Genomic DNA, 17,058 nt, shown 5'->3' on the forward strand with positions numbered 1-17,058 from the left:
TGAAAAATAAACTTTCAACATCTTTCTCTAAATCCAGAGTAATTTAATAAAAAAAAAGGTGGCAAACCTTTTGGCAACTCCTATAGGTAAAGATGACCTTGCTGCTTCTGCCTGGTATCTCCAATTCTGGGCCTGGCTCCCACTGAAGAGATCTCAAAGGTTGAAACTAGTCTGGGTAGTGGTCAATCCCTTAATGCATATCCACAAGAAGATGTGTTTTGCATTATGGGAGATACTGGGATATGAGTGTTGGTATCTTGCTCCACCTTTGCTACGAGTTGCCTGGTGTTGTACTACTTACCCAGGTAAGATAGTACAACACTATATTCAGTCCTGAAGATATTTTCAGGCACAAACCTTGTTTGCTCTCACTGGGATAAAGGATTAAACTAAATTTATCATAGTCTAACCTAGTGAAAAATAAACTTTCAACATCTTTCTCTAAATCCAGAGTAATTTAATAAAAAAAGGTGGCAAACCTTTTGGCAACTCCTATAGGTAAAGATGACCTTGCTGCTTCTTCCTGGTATCTCCAACTCTGGGCCTGGCTCCCACTGAAGAGACCTCAATAAAATTCGAAGCTAGTTTGGGTAGTGGCCAATCCCTTAATGCATAACAGTATACATATCCACAAGGAGATGTGTTTTGCATTATGGGAGATACTGGGATAGGAGTGTTGATAGCTTGCTCCACCTTTGCTACGAGTTGCCTGGTGTACTACTTACCCAGGTAAGATAGTACAACACTATATTCAGTCCTGAAGATATTTTCAGGCGCAAACTTTGTTTGCTCTCTCACTGGGATAAAGGATTAAACTAAATTTATCATAAGTTAATAAAAGTCTTATATATATATATATATATATATATATATATATATATAAAGATGATTGTATTATTGTTATTTTGTTATCTAAATTAAATTTTACATATTAATTATCCCTCCTATCAAATATGTAATGTTAAGAAGGATAAAAAAAAAAAAACGTATCCCTTTGACGTTAAGCCAATATAATAATATATGCTATTATATTATACATACAACAAACACTGTTACTATAAATTAAACAATCTAAAACTCACATAAGCGTCTTTTTTGATTGTTCTATTATAATTACGTAATAGTAAAATAGAGGGGGTTGATAAAAAGTCAAGAAACTCTTGAAGGGTTCGATGGTCAAAGAAGTTTGGTGACCCCTGTTTTACATTATGGAAAATACTAAGGAAAGTGATCTGGAGCTTACTCCACCTTTACTATGAGTTGCCCATAAGGTTGCTTATGCTTGAATCTGCCGAAACTTTTAGTTTCTATATATTCAGCACGAAACTCTTGTAGTTTCTGTATTCGGCTATGAAATAATGGATTCAATATCCACTTAAGTTGTACTATCATGTACAAATTAAGTGGATATATTTGCAGTCTTTTTCTTTATGTTTTATTGCTTGTTGTCATAGAATTTATGCTGATAAGAAAAAAAAAACTAAAACTGTTCAAACTTGATAACTTCTTTTGATAAAAAAAATTGCAGTAAACAATGTAGGCACAAGTATTTATTAAATATTTACTTTGAATTCATTTTTTATCTTTCCTAAAAGAGTATCATATAAAACGAATTATTAATACAGTAATTGATCATGGACGAATTGTAATTTTTACAAGTGATTATTAGATTTGATTAACGTGATAACATCGAGGGATTAATTAACCGCGTTAATCGAGGGATACCTGTACTACCATCTGCAGTCCACCAAACCTCACCTACTCTTTTTAACAGAAACTCAAATCTCACTTTCCCCCAGCATTATCCATCTCAACCTTCCTAACTATACCCTATTTAACTCCTTTCGACCCAAGGGTGGCATCTGTGCATATATCTGCTCTGACATACCCTGTCAGAGCGGCACCTAACCTAGAATCGCCCAACTTCGACCTTCTTTTGCTGAAGATATCTCCCCCCACCCACTAAGTCAAATTCATCTGCTGTCTCTATCGCTCTCCTAATACCACCAACCACTCTCAGCTCTTTCATTTCTTCTCCTTAAAAGTTGATTTTCTCCAGTCCCACTCTCCTAACAGCAAAATCATCCTCCTTGGTGATTTTAATGTTCATAACACCAATTAGCTTTTCTCTTCCAATTGTACAGATCATGCAGGCAGAGATACTGAAACATTTGCCACCACAGTTACAAATTGTTCAAAAGCCAACCAGAATACAAGATAACCCGACTCCCCAAATATCCTAGATCTCTTCCTTACTAATGACCTCCTCCTCCAAATATGCAGTAAATGTAGTGAGCCACCTGGGTAATTCTGACCACAACCTAGTGCTCATCTCCTCCTTCATGCAACAACACTTACACAGTCACTCCCACACAAGAGTAGTTTGGTATAACAGTGCCAAATGGGACAGTCTTTGAGACTACTATGCTTCGTTCCCATGGTTGGATAATTGTTTCAAGTCTTCCAGTCCAAACATACACTAAACGTATCACAAAAGTAATCCTTACTGCATACCACAACTGGCTCAAATCAAGAACACATCCCCTTTCAATGCCTATACTGAAGCCTGAAACAGATGCAAGGAAATTATCAATGCTTGTAAAACAAAATTTGAACAGGCAAAAAAGCAGGAAGCTTGCTGACTGTCCAAATGGCAGCCATCCCTTTTGGTCTCTTGCCAAGGCAATTTGTCGTAACTTTTGCCCTACACTATTCCCCTCCATCATACCCAGATGGCTCAATTGCAACATCACCCACAGAAAAAGCTAACCGCCTGAATTCACACTTTGCCTCCAATGCACACATAACTGACAATGGTAAATGCCCTCCAGTCATCCCAGCTTCCCAACATACAATTCTTCCCCTGTATAATTTTTCCAAAAAGATATAAACCTGTTCTCTAAATTAGACACAAAAAATTCTCCTGGCCCTGATGGCATTACTCCAGTTGTCCTAAAGGTCTGTGCACCAGAACTGACTCCTATCCTATGCTGTCTGTACATACTCTCTTACTCCACTGGTATATATATATATATATATATTCCAAAGCCTGGAAACTGGCCTATATTCAACCCATACCTGAAAAAAAAAAAAAAAAAAAAAGGGTGACAAATCACTGCCATCTAACTACCGCCATATCTTACTCACTTCAGTCCTATCTAAAGTGATGGAGGAAACCATCAACGCTCAACTCCTAATCTACCTTGAAGGTACCCAGCTATTAAGCGACCACCAGTACGGATTCATTTGAAGCTGATCAACAGGAGATCTACTCTCATACATCACCCATTGCTGGACAAATGCCATGGAGAAATTTGGTGAATCCCAAGTAGTTGCACTTGATATCTCTAAAGCCTTTGACCAGGTCTGGCACAAAGGCTTACTAAGCAAACTCCCATCATTTGGACTGTCTCAGAACTTCTATAGATGGACTGCCAGCTTCCTGTCTGGACGCACACTATGTGTGATGGAAGATGGCTCCCTATCCTCTCACCATCCAATTAATGCTGGGGTCTCACCGACCCTCTTCCTTCTGTATATCAATGACCTACTTCAGTTGACCTCAAACCCAATACACAGTTTTGCAGACGACAACACATTGCACTCCTCCCTTTCATTTGACAAACCCTACTCTACACAACTCACTTCAACCCACAGAGCATCAACGACCACTGCCCTTAATTCTGACCTCAGAGCCATCCTCCAATGGGGCTCAGATAATTTCGTCAACTTCAACACTAGTAAAACCCAGTTCTGTCCTATTTCTCACAAAAAAGATCCATTTTTCTGCAGCATTGTTTTTGATAACACTCATCCCAGACAAGATGAGATTGCTCTTCTCGGAATTACCCTGACATCAAGCCTCTCCTATAAACACATCACAACCATCGCATCCTCAGCTTCCAAAAAACTAGGTTTTCTCTTTTGCTCAAGAATGCTACTTCACCTCTAAACAGCTGTTAACATTATACAAATCATAAATCAGCCCAGCTATTGAATGCTGCTCTCACATTTGGTGTGGGGCTCCTAAAAGCTTCCTCAAAATGCTTGACTCAATACAGAGGAGAGCAATTAGACTGATAAATGACCCATCTCTCACCAACTTGCTCCCCTCACTTTCAAATAGATGCTTGGTCTCTGTAATTTGAATATTCTATGAATATTTCCATGGGAAATGATGATCTGAAACAGCATCAATAATTCCCCCACTCTGTACTAAGCCCATTGGAACACGTACAGCTACCACCCAACATCCTTTCACAGTACACCTTGAAACCTACAGAAGAAGTTTCTTTTCCTCCTTCTTCATCCCTGCTACTGCGGTACTATGGAACAGTCTTCCCTCTGAAATATTTCCCAAGGAATACAACATACAGGCTTTTAAATCAAATGTAAACAAGTTTCTCCTTTCCCAACTCACTACCCATATACAGTACTAATGTATTATAGGTTGACCAGCCAACCTTTTGTATATGGGCCCAACGTTAAAAAAAAAAAAAAAATAATAATAATTGGTAATCTACCGACTGTTATGTACTTTGTATTCCATTCTTTTGAATTGCTTGTTGTCTACACTGATGATGTACTGTTAATTTCAGTAAGAAATATCTGTACTTTTATTTAACTAAAGTTAATTACTGTGGTTATCGTGTAATTTAATATTTATATTTATGCCACAGGTACCTTTAAAGATTAGACTTATACCTTTCTGTCTCCTTACAGACAATATCAAGAGTAGTCACCTGTAGACCCTGTATATTCCATGTACCAATATAAAGTTCAATTCTGAGGTTAATCCCATACCTTCTGTGCTGCTCATTTGCAGTAACACTAACTTGTTTTGGAGAATGTAATATACTTCTCAAATGGGATCCTCTGCCCAAGCCCTGAATATGGCTCTGATTATTCTGTGCAAAAACTGATCCAGCATGAGATGCATTGTAAGGCACAAACATGTTAGCATTTTGGAAAGTCACTGCTAAAAAAAAGTGATAGAGCTGCAGAGGTCCTTTCCATATATCTGAGGGGGGGGGGGTAGACCAAGTGGACCACGTTCATCACTTGACCAAGCGCCAAATTGGTGTTTTGGAGATTAGTTTGCCATCTGACTTATGATGTAGCCTACCTATAAAATAATCAAGGCCGTGCAGAAGTCTATATTTTCACAGTTTTGTTTCAAAGAACTAATCACCAAACAGAATAAGTTCCTTTTGGCCAATGCCAAATTGGTGTCTTTAACAAAAACATCAATTTGGCACTTGGTTAAGTGATGCATAATGAGGTCCAATTCATCCTACTTTAGCCAGGTGGTTTTGACTTAAGTCTAATTTTGTAGAAAACCTAATTTTCTAATAATTTTCTAGATGAGGTAAAAACTGAGAAAGAAGGTAGATTTCTGTTGCATAAGATGAAAAAGAAACAGAAAAATATGAAAGATTCACCCCTGGACCTCACACCATATACTCTACTAGTATTAGGGGAAAAGAGCAAGAAGAAAAGGAAGGAAGAAGGGCAGGGACCAGTACACAGATAATACAACATATGTTTATTTTTGAAGCTGTTGGATGTGAAGTTGAAATCAATCGAATAGGATGTGTTATAGGTCAGAGAATGTGGAGAGTATTGTTGTGAAATGTTTAAACAAATTAGCTGAGCAAGTAAAAGGAAGAGGATCTTAATGGGAGATATTTATTATAGCAATGTGGACTGGAAAAAAAGAGATAGTGTATAGTAACAAAGAGCATGAGTTTGTTGTGTTTCTGTGGGATAACTATCTGAAGCAGCATGTGATGGAAGCAACAGGAAGTTTATCAGTGTTAGATTTGGTGATATCCTCACAGGATGTGGTTGTGAATGAGGTATCGACATTACTACCTGTTGGTGAAAGTGATCATGAGGTACTGGTTTGGAAGGCAGTCAAACAGGAAAAAGTTATCAAGAAGGTCTATATGTGGAACTATAAGGTGGAACTCTACCAGAGCTGAGACTTAAATCACAGAACCTTGTAGAAGTAGGGAGATTCTTGTTCCATTGTGTAAGGCTTTGATTAGGCCATGCATGGACTATTGTGCCCAGATTTGGTCACCTGGTTTCCAGAAGGATGAAGAGATGTTGGAAAGGGTCCAGAGGCGACTGACTAAGGTAGTTTCTAACCTCTGGAATATTGAGAAGTTGCAACTTGCAGAGTCTGGTGGACAGGAGGAAGAGGTGTGGGAGATCAGGGGAGAACCAGAGGTCATCCCTGGAAACTGTGTAGAGAGGGGTATGAGTAGCAGGTTTTTTTCATGCAGAGTTGTGAATGATTGGAATGCCTTGCCTGAGTGTATGATGTCTGCAGAGAATTTGAGTGTGTTTAAAGCATGGTATGAAGAGCTGTGTGTATGATAAAAGGGGTCTTTGACTCCATGGGGTCCTGGATAATAATAATAATCTGAAACATCTTATAACATATCTCTTTTGGGATGTTTTATTTCTGTCAAGACAATTAGATTTGCAAGAGAAAGATTGATTATCTGTAAGAGGATTCTTGGATATTGTTAAATCAGATATTATCTTAAACAGAAGTTTCTGTCCCTTAACTAATGGTCTCTGCTATCTCTTTCTATTTCTTCACTAAGAAATGTTTTTAGTTCCTCTATTTTTGCCAAATATCATGTGATTGTACCTAGGACTCAGATTCTGGAACAGCATCAGTGAAATTCACAGAAATTTCTTTTAGACTGTTTCTTTTTCTTAGCATCTTTTAATTTTTGAAACTTCCCTTCTCTCACTTCATCTGCAGCCACTGTGTTGTGAGAATAAGTTTCATAATACTGAAAAGAATTTACCTGTTTATTGTTTGTGGAATGAAATATATCTCTTAGTCTCTCTTCCTTTTCCCTAACAAGCTGAAAACATTGTTCGAGATTTTTAACCTTTTCTTGTTTCTTTCAATTATGTTTAAGGCCATGCCTAAACTGATTAAACAGCTACCATTCTAAAGAGAATCTCTCTTCAGATGAAACATTAAATTTATAAGCAATGCTCCAAGGTCTGTGACATTCTGAAACAGACTCCCTATTACCTTGAATGCACTAATGAATTTTCCAAATGTTAAGCCCTAATTCTCCCATGTTTGAAAATTCTGATATCAGTAAACTTTTAAATGTGGCATAACTGTCAGTGTCTATTGTAAAGGGGATGTGTTTAAGAACGATTTGGCTTTGCCCAATAATTTATTGCAAAGTATAAGTAACAAATGGAAATATGACCATTTTCCTAAATCTCTAATTTTTTCTGCATATCTAAAAAATGTTTCTATGCTTTCATGACTATCACCTGAGAATGAAGGTATTACAAAGGTTGAATTACTTAACTTAAAAATTCCTCATCTTTAACTGAAGAATTACTACTATCTACTAGAATCACTATCTCCTGTAGCCATTTTACTTGAGTCACGATTTACTTTCTGGAATCTAAAATAAAGTTAAGTCACAACCAATCCTGTCGACTGTGCCATTTATATAGAGATTAATATCTATAAAGATTGTTTTTATACCCCGAGTGTTTATTATTTACACAAGGGTTCAATTCTGATTGGTGCAATGACTTTTAACTGTTTCTTTTAAAATCTGGAAAATCACCGACTCAAGGCCTAATAGAAAAAATATACACATTTAATAAAACTAAATCAATATATATACACTTTAAATAAAATTACTTAACTACAAAAATAACTGGATCCAAGGCATTCTAAAATAAATCTACACTTTACAGAGTTTTTTTATCCAAAAATATTAAAATGACCCATTTTCTGACTCATTCTATTACTGGATTATTTAACATATACTTAATCACGTCTACTAGACTAAACACCTTGTTTCACAATGACAAAAATGTTCATAGTCTGTTTCTTTGTTAGGGCCTTTCCGAAATTATTAACATTTCCTTCTTCTTTTCCATGGGATCCTTTCTTCTCACCCTTATGTAGTATACAATATTATTCCTCACTGAAGTATAAATTTTCACTATATAATTTAAGGAAATTACAACGTACTAGGATATACATTAAAATAAATTTTAATATATTTCAATATTTCGGCAACGTCACGTTGCCATTTTCAAGAACTTAAGAACAAGACATGTGCACGCAGACAAAACAGTAAATGAGGAAGAAGTCTGAAGCTCTTATTTCTCCTAAAGTCCTGATGGTGTCCTCTAGTGGGCAATGTTGGTATTCTTGGGCGATTAGGCTGAAGGTCTTCTGATGTAGGTTTCCCAAATTTGAGGAAGTCTCATGCAGCCAAATTTGTTGAGGTTTGGATCGTTTCTTAGGGCTGAAGTTGATTCCATGAAAAGCCTTTCATATCTGTATTTGCTACGGTGTATTATCCTGACTTTCTTCCAACGTATTCTATGGCAGGTATCCACAGCATGGTCAGCAAGACCAGAGTGGCTGTATTGGTGAAACCGGATGTAGTCCTTGTGTTCTGAAATTCTGATATTTGCTGTCCTGCCTGTTTGGCCAAAGTAGGACAGCTTACAGCTGCAAGGGACCTGGTATACACCAGGTAGGTCTAGGGGGGGGGGGGGTTGGTCTTTAGTAGAGCGGATCAGGGATGCCAATTTTTTATATGGTTTGTAACAAGAACTCGATAGGATTGGAAATCTGTGAGAGTAGATCATTAATATACAAGGTGAAGAGAGTGGGTGAAAGAACAGAACCCTAAGGTATTCGTGCATTGGTGAGGAAATCTCGGGAAAGGAAACCATCTACCATGACACATAGTGAGTGACCAGTAAGAAAGATGGTGATCCAGTTGCAGGGTGTGGAAGGCAGAGTATAGGATGGCAGTTTGTTAAGTAGTTCTCTGTGCCAAACATAATCAAATGTCTTTGAAATGTCAAGGGCAACCACAAGAGTTTCACCAAATTTTTCTATGGGTTGAGTCCAGAGGTGAATGGCGAAAGAAAGAAGATCAGTTGTAGATTGCAAGTGGTGGAATCCATACTGCTGGTCAGTGATTAGTTGATATGTCTCTGGGTGGTTCAAGAGTTGATTGTTGATGACCTTCTTAGAGAGAACAGAAGTAAGAGCAATTGGACAGTAGTTAATTGAATTTTAACACCTTTCTTTGGGATGGGCTGGGCTGGATGTGGATCTGTTTCCATGTTGTGGGGTAGATGCTAGGTGAATATGATAGATTGAAGAGGCAATACAGGATAGTTGTTAGTTCTGGGGCACAATTTTTTTAAACACAATAGGTGGGATACCATCAGGACCAAATGCCTTGTTTGTGTTCGGATTCTTTGGATTTCTTTTTGTCAGAAGACTGGGAGACATGAAGAGAGCTTCTTTGTGGAGTGGAGGAACTTTGCCCAGGTCATCAATGCAGAAATTGGAAGAGACGAGCTATGACAGTAACTCAGCAATGTCTTTAGGTGAGGTAACTACAGTACCATCCTGGGTGGGCAGAAGTTGCACCCAATGGCCTTTGGAAGGGATCAGATAGAGCAACTGCCATTTGGGCAGGAGGCAAGCTTGCAGCATTTGGATCTTTCAAAGTCTGACTTGGACTTGGTGATGATTATTTTACAACTGTTGCTGGCTGCAGTACAGGCAGAGTGAGCAGCTGGAGTTTTGGTCTTGAGCCATTTGTAGTAGTAAGCAGAGATTTTTTTTTTTCTCCTTTACAGGACTGGCACACTTTTTTGAGAACCAAAGCTTAGATAGCGGCTGAGAATTTGGAGTGGAATAAGGCATGAAAGCCTTCATTCTTGTGAGGATGATTTCTGTTATTTGGCCTGAGTGGGTATTTAGTTCAGACGAACTGAAGCAGTAGTCAGACCATGGGAAGGAGGAATACAAGTCACGTTGGTCTTCCCAGTTGGCACCCTTGTAGTGCCAAGGGACATGAGACTGTGAACTGGTGGGTGAAGGTTGTTCAGTGACAAAAGGGACTTGTATGAGGTTGTGATCTGAGTTGCCAACAGGAGAACTGACGATCACAGTATACTTGGAAGGAGAGCTTGTTAGGAAAAGGTCAAGTGTGTTGGCAGATTGGAAGGTGTTGTCAGATATTTTGGTAGGAAGACTGATCTGAGATAGGTCATTGCTGATGGCAAAGACATCAGCATCTCTGCCTGCTTGATCAGTGAAACTAGAAAAGGGAAGCCATATGAGTTGTGGACATTGAAGTCCCCAGAAGGATGACCTCATTATTGGGATAGTTCAACTGCAGAAAGTCAAGCTTTAGAGATGTTGGAAGTTTATTTTTCACTTGGTCAGACTATAATAAATTTGGTTTAATCCTTTATCCAAGTATAAGCAAACAAAGGTCTGGGTAGTGGCCTTTCCCTTAATGCATAGCAGTATATATTTTCAGGCACAAACTTTGTTTGCTTATACTTGAATAAAGGATTAAACTAAATTTATCAAGCTTTAGAGAGCGAGAGAAGTGAAGAGTTCAGAGTGGTTGATGGAGTTTGGACAATGATAGAAAGAGCACATGAAAAGGGGGTGAGTTGATTTGGTAGAGAAATTTTGAGCCAAAGCAGATCCAACAGTGGGGATTCAAGAATTTGCAGTCTCTAGCATGGTATATCAGTTCAGAAGAATGTACAAGTGCCACCTTTGTGGAAAAAAGAACTGTGTAATGTGTGGTTTGGGTCACTGAGATTGCCAGTTGGGATTCTGAAAGGAATAGTAGTACTGATAGATCTTTATATTGCTATTTAAACCATGGATATGGAAACATTTTTGGTATGAATTAGTGTTGGTGGGTTGTTTGATTGGATTTTTAATGTTTTTTATGTTTTTTTTAAACTATTTTGTGTCGGAGAATTTTTGAGATCTGCAGTAGAAACATTTCTTTCGGTTGTGGTTCATTGTGAGGAAGAGATAAAAAGGAAGAGGGGCATGCAGTGATAGGTGACAAACTTGCAAACATACCACCCGCACAGAGGGAACTCAGTCTCCTGTCCATACGTTGCCTCAATAGATCCCCCTACAACCACAGTATTTGGTCTCCCTCCAGTCACGAACTGGCAAAATATGTAGTTGCATGATTTGATGCAGCTAATAGGGAAGCCTCCAGATTAGTTACTAACCAGCAGCTTGCCTGTGAAACTTTTGCTGCTGTACCCTTGAATGGGAGAGGGTCCAGGCCCCCTACAGCATGATTGATATATCATTGAGGGTATCACTCGCACTGCATATGGGAAGAGTGGGGGGGGGGAGAAACCAGAACCCTTAATATAGTGACCAAACATGACTGCAGCCACTTCAAGTCACTAATCAACAGGGTGGCAGTATTTCACCAGTTGATGAATGGCATTTACCACTTAGAGGTCCAGTTGGCATTTCCTTCAACTAGGGAAGATATAATTTTGCAGTGCAATGCTCGCCAGAGCATTTTTGCCAATAAAGGTTGGTCGATTGGTAACGCCTCTGCTACTAATAGCTCAAGCAAAAAGTTAAGCAACTTTGAGTGCGGTTAGTAGTTCAATCGTTCAATGCTGTTGGCACACTCTCCCTCGATGAGTCTTTGGGCTTCCTGGAGGTGTCACATAATAATAATAATATTGCATCATTTAAGTATTTTTTTAAATGCTTCCCATGCATTAACGATATTCTTTCCATCCAGCAACTGGTATCAGTACTCCTCAGTTGGTTATAATTTATTGCTTTGTAGTTCAGTATGTAAGCATTCATGAATGTTCCATCAGAAAAGCTTCTGTCTTTAACTAAAAATCCCTCTGAGACTATAATCAGATCTAATATTCTTTGCCATGAGTTCCTTCTATCACAAGCTGCCTCGCAACAGCTCAATTAATTCAGTTTCATTCTTCTCATGAGATTTTACTGTTACCCAATCAATGTTGGGATAATTAAAGTCCTCCATTATGATTACTCTTTTCATGCCCTTGTCTTTATCTGTAATGCATTCCTTTGTCACTAGCAACCCATTCATACCAAGTCAGTACTGACATCCTACTAGGTATCTGATCTTGTTAGATTTCACCTCACACCAGATGGCTTCAAACTCATTGGCAAATGAAAAACTGTTACTAGTATTACAATTATAGGTCTCTACACTAATGGATTCAAGTCATCCGATATCATTAGCAGAATTCCTCCTTCTCTCCTATCCTGTCTATCTTTCCTAAAAATAATATATCTCATGCACTCGATACCAGTTTGTATGTCTGACTCTGATAGCCAGGTCTCATTAATGACTACAATTTCAGGTCCAAACAATAAGCAAGGCAACAAACTCTATCCCTTTGCTTCGGATACTCCTAGCATTCGTGTAAGCTACCTGCAGGTTCTTTTATATACCTTTGTCTGTAGTCTGTGTGACACAATTGAAACTAAATGTACACAAAATTGAAATCCTTTCCTCTAATGCCTATTCTTGTCATTAACATAGCTGCATAACAATTTCACTCTTACGCAGAGATTCTCACCATTCCTCCCATTATAATTTACTTTCCCCGACTCTCTGTGTTAGGTCTCATACCAATTATTAGTTTTTCAAGACTCCTGATACCAAATGTATTCGAGTATGCCATCCCTCTAATACAAATCCAATCTTCCCTCAAACTCACTCCACACATCCAAAAACTCATATCTATTCCTTCTACATGGCCTACACATCGAATCATTTGCCATCATAGTCCTTCTTAATTAATCTTTATCATATCTCAGTAATATGCTACCAATTTTCACTTTCTCACTCTTTATTCTCGCTTCTTTCAACAACCCTTTCACTAGTCAAGTCATTAGTACCTATTGCAGTTACGATCTCGTTTACTTTTCTTTTCTGATTTTGAATTGCATGTGCTATATTTTTAATTTTTGATCCAATAAAACTTGAAGTTATAACTCACTCATCAAAAGCATGTTTTATGATAGAGTCACCATGCCAAATAATATTCTTCATTTTACAATCAATGTTACTTACCTGATTTTTGTTACTTACTAACTTGTTTCCAACCTGATTCCATGCATTGTTGTTTCTTATTTTGATGCTTAATTTTCTTTTCCTCTCTATGTTCATCAAACACTGCTCGATTTTCTGTAATTCCCACTTGTGTGTCTAATAATCTGCTTAAACTTTGCGATTTTGAAGGTTAATTAATTTACAATATTCTTCTTAGCAATTGTAAACTATATTTAATATGGCAATATCATAATAAAAATATGTTATAAAACACTAAAAACACAAAAAATCTAAACTAATATACTATAAAGCACTAAATTTCTAGGGGATAAACAATAAAACAGATGAAAATCACCACTTTTACAAGAGTGCTAAATTCATTGACCAGTCACTATGTAGCCTTGAACCCAATTTAAGAGCTAAATTCCTGCCTATGTGGCTGCATGCAAGTACACGAGCAGGAAGGCAAACACAGACGGTATCCAAGGTGGTGTCCTGATGTCCTAATTGGCATCTTCTATGGGTGCAAAGATGGACTCTTTCTGAAAAGCTCAAGATAACAGTCTTCCAGATTACTGATAATGTGAGGGGGCAGAATTTATAGTGTTGTGGTGGATTCTACAAATAGTTTCCCAGAATTATATCTCCCACCTAGGAGGTTAACTACGGGCGTAAGGCCATGCGGTAAAGACCCTATCTTTTCCACATATTGTCCTAAGTATTTATGGTTGTAATCCGTGTGTGTTCACGGCGGTTTGCCTGTTGTGAGGGACAAAAAACCTGAGTTTCTGGGTGAAAAAACCCTTACCTCCGTATGATACTGGCTAACTCACCTTTAGTCGAAAGAGACCAGATAAAGGTTCCTCACATCATAGACGGGAATCGAACCCAGGTCTTTCCGACCAAAGGGCTTTGTCTGTACCGACTGAGCTACAGAGGCTCACTTGGTATAGACGGAGATTTGTAATTGAGAGAAAGTTGAGCTCTCTCTCAATGGATCTGGTGCTCCATATCCATGGCACACAGCCTTCCATACTAGAACAGCTGTTGTGTAGATACTGGACATAGTTAATATCTGTTCTTCCAAACAGACATTAACTGTTCTACTAGTTTTTCCCACATACTTTGGTTTGTAGGACCAAGAAACTGTAGACCAATGGTTCTCAACCTTTGTGAGACTGTGGCCCGGTAAATTATTTTTTTATAAGACGAGGGCCTGGTCCCAAAAAATTTACTTGTAAATACCTTTCAAATTTTTTCTTAAACTAACATAAGTATTCTTAATTATGGAATAATCATAAAGAGTATTAGTACACTTATGTATATGGTGTGGCATGTTAAAAAATATAAAATTGCATTTAAATTAGTTATCAATCACTGGAATAATGAAATCTTGTAGCATATTATAGTTTCCTCATGCCAACATAATTAAATTAATTTGTACTGATTTTCATTGACATATCCCATTGTGATCACCAAAAATTTATAATATTATTATAAGTACTTATGAGTGAATGCAGACTTTTTCTTCTATGTGCTGGTAGTTTTCCCCTCCTTTTGTATATCATGGAGATTGCTCTGTAGGCCTGAGATGGATGAATCACTATTTGTTGCATCACAAACATCTTCCATACGAAATTTGTTAACACCAAAATTAAACAAAGTTTAATTTCAGTGGAAAAATTTTTCTTTATACTTACTTGCTGATTGTCACTGACATTTGCAACACAGATGTTATTTCATTCAGCTTTGAGAACAGAGGATATGCCACCCACTGTTGTATTCATATTAAAATTTAAATCTGTAGGCCTATTACTTTTAAAAAATCATGGCACTCAGGTTTCGAAACAAGCACTTGCATGCTGCAATGCAAACTTCTGAAAAAAAAACAGTATTCAGGATATAGACTGGATTGATCTTCAATTTCAGCAGAAAAATTTTCTTTATACTTCCTTTCTGATTGTCACTGACATTTGCAACACAGATGTTATTTCGTTCAGTTTTGAGAACAGAGGATATGCCACCCACTGTTGTAATCGACTTGCAGGCAACTTTTATGACTGGTCATAAACAGCGGTATTCCCTTTCCCAAACGTTGAAAGATTTTGATGTCTGAAAATGAACGATAATTCATGAATACTTCCATGGTCCCTTCTGGGTCTGTGCTTTTCGACAAATTCATGAATATTATTCTCCTCCGAATATTTCCCCTATAAAATATTTATTCATGAAAAATGCTTAGAAAACTAAAATGACAAATTCCAGGAGAACTTCTCACGGCCCAGTATAATAGATGCCAGGGCCGGGCAATTGAGAAACACTGCTGTAGACAGCAGGATGATCCTGAGGATTGAGTTGTTTATTTAGTAGCTAAATAAATTTAGTTAGTTAATTATTATCACTAGCTGCAACTTTTCTCATCTAATCATCAAAACGAGTAATTATCAGTGTTTAAGCATCTCCCATTTCACTGACCAATCACATTCATGTTCTCACAAGTTAACAATCTTTCTCTCTGAATAGATAATTCCAAATACATTTAACTGCACTGATACAATTCCTTTCTCCCAATCTTATTCTGCACAACTTACACATTGAGTCATGTGCCACTAAATAAATCAGCATCTTGGTTTACAACCTGCTTCTGCTATACTGAGGCAAACTCACAACCATAGCCTTCTCACTCCTGTCTTATTTTTTCCCAGCAATACTTTCATATAGTCTGTCTTATCCTTATCTGTCTTCTTTCAAATCATCAGTATCTACTAACACAATCACCTCCTTTGCTTGTTGTCTGCATTCTCATGGTGTCAGATCTATCATGAATCTTTGTATTAAATTGTTTCTAATAAAGTAGTATTAGAAACAATTCTGTGCCTTCTTTTTGCAGAATTGTAACAGAAAGAACTAAAGGGCCTATTTTTAAGTTCTAAAACCTGTAACTTGGCTATGCTGTGTATATAATGTGCTGTTTGGATCCAGGGTCCAGCATATTAGATTTGATCCATTTTTAGTGCATTTAAACAGATAATGTACTAAAATACACGTCACAACAGAAGACATATAATAATTTTCTGCTCTTCCTCAACATATTAGCACACATCTTTCAAATGGTTTATTATTTTCTTCCATTTTACAGAAAGCCAACATAAATATTGGACAATCCTTATACAAATCATGTAAGCACTGGTAACATGGCATTCTCTAAACATTAACATGCACAGCCTTGGTTATCTGTTCCAAAAACACAGCTCTTGCCACAGAACTCAAAATACCATTGCCATATTTCAGATGTACTCCAAGTATTGCAGAAAGGAATAGGTTTGCTTTGGTTTTTGCATACATCTGAAAATACAATGAAAGTGCTAAACAATCTCCACATATCATACTAAAACCCTCATCCATTACTAAGGACAAATACTATTTTCTATTACATCTAGGAGTATGTAACGTGCTCTGTGCATATAACTTGGGCAGTTATGAACATGAAAATGATCTGTTGACATTTGCCTCAGAGAACGTAAACAATACAGTTGTTATTATCATTATCACAAATTAGGACTGGAATGTAATGCTTCAGTTAAAATACTTAATTTAATTCTCCATCACACATGGTTAAATGGAAGAAGACTATAGTGCTACATGACAGTCATTACAAGTGCTATTTTTGGAGACAGCAGTAGCAGCAATGATACTCCCCAAAACTTAATAAGTATGGATGAATTTACCAAAAATTTGGGAAAGTCATTTTAACATCAACTCTGCACTAACAGCTGTAAAATTTTTTTTTTTTTTTTTTTAATCCAATGTTTGAAGGTAGCAAAATATAATTTTCTTTTTTGCTTTGTTTATTATAATTTTCAATTGTCTACATTAAAATAACCAGCTGTTTGTTGGTAACCTTAGTAGCATAGTAAGTTATTTGCTCTCTATGAGCAAAGGAACCGGATTATTTAATCTAAGCCATGTTAGTAGTTCTCATGATTACAAGCTTATAGGAATACAGGAATAGCTTGTTACACAGTGATTATTTTTATTCAACTATCTGAACTTCAAATGACTGAAATCTTCAATTAACTAATCATTGAATGAGTTAGTGTCAGCCATCTTCTAAGTATAACAACCATGTAATTTT

At 37.2% G+C, this 17,058-nt stretch overlaps 1 protein-coding gene across 2 annotated transcripts in view; it reads right to left on the minus strand.

Annotated features, from left to right (window-relative positions):
* Pex23 (tectonin beta-propeller repeat-containing peroxin 23) overlaps window positions 1–17,058 on the minus strand; it is a 693,418-nt gene that overhangs the window by 112,222 nt on the left and 564,138 nt on the right. The window lies entirely within an intron of this gene.

Source organism: Typopeltis vanoorti, chromosome 9, assembly GCF_054136105.1.
Source record: "Typopeltis vanoorti isolate ZY-2024b chromosome 9, IOZ_Tvanoo_1.0, whole genome shotgun sequence".
NCBI lineage: Eukaryota > Metazoa > Arthropoda > Arachnida > Uropygi > Thelyphonidae > Typopeltis > Typopeltis vanoorti.